The sequence below is a fragment of the Lepidochelys olivacea genome, assembly GCF_965140295.1.
Source record: "Lepidochelys olivacea isolate rLepOli2 genome assembly, chromosome: 3".
NCBI lineage: Eukaryota > Metazoa > Chordata > Testudines > Cheloniidae > Lepidochelys > Lepidochelys olivacea.
In genome coordinates, this window is record NC_140413.1 from 109,960,764 (window position 1) to 109,968,270 (window position 7,507).

Here is a 7,507-nt window from a genome sequence, read left to right on the forward strand (position 1 = left end):
ACAAACACTAAATGAGGGTGAGCAAATAGCAGAAAGCAGTGTGAATCCTCTGTGTATAGAAACTATTAGAAGTGCTTTGGTTATAACATCTGAAGTGCTTTTGAGATTGAACTATTGAAATTCAAACCTAAAACAGGTTTCCTTTTCTCTCAAATCTCTTCCCATGGTCTATATTAACCAAATCTGTAGAAATTAGCCCACCGAAGTATGGTATCTGGGGGAAAAAAATGTGTAGAAGTCCTGTATGACAAAAACACCTTTGTTCATGCTTTCATTTTACTTTTAGCTATACTAGTTTTCATGTATCTCATAGGATAGGGCAGGGATGTATGTGTCATAATTGTTAATTATTTGGTTGCTAATAACTGGCAACTTGGATTATTGCAAACACTTGAACTGCCTAAGTAAAAGTTGACCACCTAGCACCCATGTTTCCTGAAAGTGTTTAAAGAGGGAATTTGAGAAATTTGCATATAGAGATGAATCAGATGCATGGAACAGGTGAGTAACGTGCAAAGCTTAATATTTTGAGTTAAGTATAATTTTGTGAGTTAGTGAACATGAGTTTATTAGAAATATTTCCACATGTTTTAAAAGAGTACTAAGATCTGTCTGCTGTTGTGTACAGTTCTGAAGTAGACAAACCATAATCCTCTGCAGTTGGATATTCTGTTCAGTTGCTGAAGCAGAGATGGGAAGCAATGAAAAAGGGTATATGTGCTTGTAGCTAGGCTTTGCTGCCAAAACTCTGAACCAGATCAAGCAAGAAAATCTTAATTGATTTTGTCCTACATACCTAAAGAATAATCACAATTTCTTTGGCTATTCGATTTGCCACAGTCAGTGTCATGATATGCCTTGCATTATGCCATGAGAATGTTGGTAATACCCTATAAGCCAGTCTGGGAATTTTTCTATGCTCTAGTTGCCTACAGGAGGGTGAAACAGGCCTGTTCTTCCCATTGCTGCTTCATTACTGCATTATTTCCTTTCTCTCTTGATTTACCACCTCTATAGAGCAAAAATGAATGAAAGGTAAGGATAACAAGAGCAGGCCAGAGCAGGAACAAAGACACAATGGGGAAGTCAAGAGTGTTTCTAAAAGAGAGAGAACAGTGGGTAGAATAGAGGGTAAAAAGATGTTGGTTGGAAACAATGAAATTGAGGAGAGCTAATGGTATAGAGCAAAAGGTTATAGAATTACTTTGGTCCTCCATTGTTAACAATGTCCCTGCTAATTGTTGTAATCAAGTTACTATATATACCTTGGTATTCTTTTCCTAATGTCTGCTACAATAAAAAAAACTTGCCAAGAGTCTCATACTGCTGAGTGGCAAACCTTGCCTTCACTTCTGTGAGCTCACATGCAGTCCCTTAGACCTGCAAGTCTGTGTGTTTTGTTTTTCTCCCCCCATAAATAAGGGGGGAGGGGTTGGACCTCTTTACAGGTAAACTTCAGCAATCTACTTTTTTTGCCTAATCCTGTGTTCGGTGCAGAGAGATTGATATGAAATCAGAATTGTGTTGTGTTAAGACATGGTACTATTGTTGGTTTGAAAGAGAACTTTGAGAGAACCATTTTCCCCTTGAAAAATGCCATTCAGTCAAAACTGAGATGCTTAGCAAACTCATGTCAATTTCACTGAAATTTTACTTTGAAGGAAAACAGTGACATTCTGACAGTTTCAAAATGAAACCTTTTGATACTTCACTTTGATACTACAGTACTTTGTTTTGAAAATTGTGTTTTGTATGGTATATTATAAAATTGAAGTGTTTTGATTATCCAGGTTTTTTTCTCAATCTTCTGTAGAGAATTTTGAACTTGAAGGCTTTTCAAAATTACAATGAAAAACAAAATGGAATTTCCATCCTCTACAGCTCTACTTTCCACTGTCATATTTTAGTTTGAACATATCTTAACTAATTCCCAAGTTTAGATTCATTAGATTCTGACATTGTACATGAATAGTTTTTTGGGGGTTTTAGGCCATATTTTTCATCTTATAGAATCAAGTTTGCAATTTGCTCTAAGAACATGTTTAGGCTACCTAGGATTTTTTCAGGTATTCCCTGAAGTCATAGGAGAAATATTTCATGTCCGTCTCCCTACCACCCCACCCCCACCCCTTTGCTCTGTTGTTCTTTGGATCTCTGACTTTCCGGTATACAGCTTTAAGCTGGCACTGACCAGCTCTTCTAAGCACCTATTCAAGAGCACTTGAAAATGGTTTTGCTTCCCTCAGAAATTTGAGAAATTAGGGGTAAGTACTAATACACACTGCTCTCTTCTTTCCTTGTACCTCCAGATCTTCTTATGACACGAAAGATCATAAGGACACTATTAGGAATATGGCATGTGAGGTTTTATGTTTAGTTTATACTTGTATACATGGAACTGATCAAACATTTATGGCTTCCCAAAATGCCTGCAGTTATCTTCCATATTGGGTTTGGTACAGCATAACTTTAAAATAGAGGTGGCTTGTGTCTAAATATATGCAAACTTGTAACTTATTGGGGTTGTGATACAGGCTGTTAGCTGATATGCATTTTTATATATGCTTATTTATTAATGCACCTACTACTTGGCTTAGTCTGGATCACTCCCAGCTATTTGAACAAATACTAAACTTCTGCTAGCCCCTTAATACAGAATTAACTTGCAAATGAACATTACTTATCTGCTACAAAATATAATCTATCTTGAACATTATTTAATTCATCTGTTAAATATTGTCTGCTAAAGAAAAAAGGCTGTCACGTTTGTAATAACCACAAAATGTGTCTTCCTGCTTTCAAAAATACAGGCAATCATCTTCAAGTTGACTCAGTCAGTGCATCATTAAGGTTCCTAATTTTTTTTTTGTGGCTTATAAATTAAAAGGATTGGAACAAAGCAAAACCTCAGTGTGGGCATCCAGCTTCTCCTTTCTCTGTTGAGCTGTAATCTCTGTAGTGACATACTATCTGGAGATGTGATACAATACACTCTCCCATTATGATGTCATAGAATGACCTGGTCCTTTGCTATGCTGCAAGCAGCATGAGGAAGATCAGGTCGACTTTAATCTCGGTATATGGTTTTGCAGTACTCATTTCCTTTGTAGTCTGAATCAAAGGTACCCCTAAATTTGTTTCATGGTGTATATGGCAATTTCAGCTTTTGTTTGTAAAAGTTACTGTTCCAGTCTCATACACTACATTCCAGATATTAAAATACTACGGAAATCAAAAATTAACACCTTTACAAATGTAAGTTACACCACTCCTTGTTCCAGGTTTATCTAAAGCCTCAATAGCACTTGTTAAAGATGGTTCCTGGGTGACTAGATAATTGCCTAGAGAGCCTTTCAACTCTGTGTAGAAGACTTGATTCCTTCATGGTCACTGGAGGTGATTGTTTTTGAGTTAATCATTTGATTTTTGTTTTTTACACATTTGTTTTATGAGAACTCAAAATGGAATTTCTCAATGAAAAGTTTTTCTTAAAAAAATTTGTGTTTCAGAAAACAGTTTAGGTTTTACAGGGTTTTCCCCCTTTTTCTCTCACCGGTGAACTCATTTACCCACTAGAAAAGTCAGGGGGAGGGAAGTAAAACGGTACTTTCTCAATTTAAAAAAAAATGTCACTGCTTTCTGATGTGGGAAGGAAGTGAGTGGGAATTTTCTTGCTGTTTTGAAAAAGAAAGCTGGAAATGTTAAACTTCTTGAAATTTGTTTTGAAAACTAAGAGCATATTCCAATGCCCTTTTTCCCCTTAAAAATTTAATTTTCAATGGAAAATGCTCAGCAAAAATTTGTTGACCAGTTCTAATGGGTAATAATAACTAAAATGTGCTACTTACCTCATGGCTGTTCTGGCCTATGGAAAATAAACTGTTGTAGTCAGTTCTTGAGGGGAAACTATCTGTGTCACCACGAGCGAAATTGGCATGCTTGTGTGCAAAGTCAGTAGAGAGACTAAGGATGCAAATTGCCATGGAAGATTAACTGCCTCAAGGTGGCCACTCCACATCAAGGTACTTTGCTGTATTTGCCCCTACATTTCAGTCTCTAGGGTTGCCAATCAGCTACCTTTCACAATGGGTAATTTTTTTTTAAAGCTAAAGTTAAAATAATTATGTAAGACATAGGTTGAGAAAAGAGTGTACATCTGGGTACAGTGCTTAGATTATCCACAGATACAAAGTTTGTTTTTAAAAGTCACATGCTACATAGAGTACATAATCAGCAATAACCCAAATTTAGCTGGATAAATTTAAGAATACAGTTTAGATATTAGCATCCAAGTATCCAGGTACATAACTCATAAGAAGTTGTACAGAGATTTGGTAATAATGCACAAAGCAAACTATAGAGGAGGTGTATCCACATGTCTGCATTATGCTAGGAAAGCTGTCAGGGGAGTACAAAATAAAATTGACTGTCATCAACCACTCCCTTTGCTTCACAGCCCCATGCTGCATTTCTATAGCTGTGGTAGGGAAAGTCAAAGAAGAATGGCAAGATCCCCCCCCTCCCCTGTGACTGGTGTGGGGGGTGGCTGTATACCAAAGCCCACTGGCAAAATCTCAATTCGTGTGGATCTTAGACAACTTAATAAAAGCATGGGTAGAGAAAGACATGTGCTTCCTGCACTTAACCAAACACAAAAGTCTTAAAAGTTAGATGCTATCCCAACCTTGAGCAAATCCCCCTTGCTAAAGAATCTATATGTTAACTATTCTCATCACTCCCTTTAGAAAGTACTGTTTGAATCATTGTCCATTTGGCATATCTTCAGCACCAAAACATTTCCAAAAAAGACTGTCTCAGGTTGCATCAGGTTTGTCTGGTGTCCTTTGCGATGCAGATGATGTGTTGGTATATGGTAGAGATAAAAATGAACACTTTGAGTGACTACATGCAGTTTTGAGATGTTTTCAACAAGCTCACTCTGAATGAGAAATGTGAATTTGGAAAGAAGAAGATAAAATTTATAGGACTCATACTTAGCAAATGGAATTCAGCTAGATTCCAACAAACTAAAGGCATTACTCACCTTACCTGACCCCAAAGCTGTTTCTACTGTAAGAAGATTCCTGGTCACAACAGATCATTTTGGAAAATTCTTACCAATTTTAGCTCCTCTAACAAAATCCTTAAGAGATTTTCTTAATGATCAGAATATGTGATCTGGTGGACTGCACCACAGAATGCATTTAATTGTATAAAAGAACTACTGACATCTCTGCCTGTTCTGACACACTATTCAGTAAACTATCCATCAACAGTAGCAGCAGATGCCTCTTCATATGGGTTGGGGTAGTGCTCACAAAAAAGCAGGCAGGAGACCTGTTGCATTCATATCAAGAAGCTTTAGAGAAACTGATCAGTGGCATACTCAGGTGGAAAAGGAAGCTCTAGCAATCCCTTGGTCCTGCATATCTGGCTTGAATTTTAACTCAGAAACCAATCACAAGCCCTAAGAGGATTATTGGGTTCAAAACCAATGGATGACCTGTAAGTGAGGGAGCCCCTCAATGCCAAGTGGCAGAGGGCACACCAAACCATAATTCTCATCAGCCCTGATACACTCCATCCCCTAATTTGCCAGTGTCATAATCTGTATCTTTAAAGTGTCATATGCAAACTGGTAACCTGCTGGTCATTAATAGTATTGTGTGATGTAGGTGCAGTGTAAAAATATTTCTAGCACACAGCTATAATTCTGTTCTTAATGTGTTTGGCAAACAGTGCCTAAGTCCAGGCTTTGTCCTAGACAAAGGAATGTTGTTTTCTTGGCTTGAGTGAGTCTCCAATATAAACTAAGCAAGGTGAGACTGAAAATGACATTTACATGTAAGTCAAATAAACCCATCAGGCAGCAAGTAAGGAAAGCTGACCATTTAACAATTGCAAGGGGTGGATGGAGGCTGCACCCCAGGAAGCCTTCCTGCCTTTTGAAACAGGTTCAATGATATTTAGGAAGGTACAAGCAGAAGCAAAATATATATATTGGTTATCCATTGCTGTGGTGGATACAAGGGGCCAGAGCTCTTGTAATCTGAGAGAGCTGGATCTTTGAACCAAGGGGATTAATATCTCCAGGGTTTGAAACCTTGCTTAGACCAAGATTACAACTTGCTGAAGTTACAGTTTAGTTAGAAAGCATGTTTTTGTTTTGTTTTTTTTTACTTGCAACTATAACTGTTTCCTAGTCTTTCTTACTTATCACGTAAATATCTGTTCTTTGTTAATAAACATACTCTTGTTTTGTTACAAAAACATCTCAGTGCTGCGTATTAAACTGAAGAATAAAATCCTCAGCCAAAGGCTACAGGCTGGCGTTGCAGTGAACTTCTGTGAGGGTCCAGTGAAAAGATGACTCTGGGGAACTTGGCAATTAGGATTGACTGTGTGTTACTTGCAAGGAAAGGTTTGGGCTGGCAGAGTCCTGAGCAGTTTTCTGGCAAGGTGGCCAAGCTGGTGTATCAGTGGGCTGACTCGTAGTTTAGCTGCAGCAAGGCTCGCTGAGTCAGGGCGGTAACAGTTCTGGGTGACATGAGCAGGGTGTCATATCTTCCACCTACGATTCAGAGATTTTGACTGTGGGTGATGTAAATTTTTTTTTCCCCCCCAACATTGAACACATACCAGGGAAAACACCCAGAAACAAACACTCTGTCTGGAGCCCAAATTGAGCAGCCAGTACCAGAAGATGAAGGGGCTTTAGAGAAACATGTCAAAGGCTTTAATGACCTTGTTCTGGCAGCAATTCTAGCATCTGCCAGCTAACGTTAGAAAATTAGAGATGAACAATTAAAGGATGAGACTTGCCAGAAACTGACTCAACTCTGCCAAAGAAGGTGAGGTCAAAGGAGTCACCTTTCAGCAGACCCATATTGAGGGGACCAAAATAACCTTCACACAGTGGAAGGACAGTGCATTCTTATCCCTGTGGTACTTCAGAAAGAGATGCTCGCCAAAATTCATGAAGGACTTCAAAGTATAAACAAGCACAGAGCACAAGCACAACAATCCATATGGTGGCCTGGTCTGAGTAGGCCAATTCAGACTTTAGTAGAGGGCTGCAAGATATGTAAAAGGAAAAAAAATCACCAGAACCATTACTCTCTGCAGAGCTACCTGACAGACTTTGGCAGTGGTTAGCCACAGATTTGTTTTTTCTGGAAAGGGCACGCATATATGTATTGTAGTTGATTACTTTTCCAGATATATTGGCAGACTTCATCAGCACAGGTCATCCAGAAACCAAAGTTGAAAGATATGGAGCTCCAGAAGTCCTCATATCTCATAATGAGCCTTGGTTTACCTCTGAAACCTTCCTAGCATTTTCACAAAACCTTGATTTTGAAGATTGTACTCGTAGTCCACATTACTGCAGAGTAATGGGGAAGTGTAGAGAACAGTGTGGACTCCAAAAAAGACTTCTGCAAAAATCACTGGACCCATAAAAAGCATTCGTTGGCATATCAGTCAACACTGTTTGTGTCTGAACTAT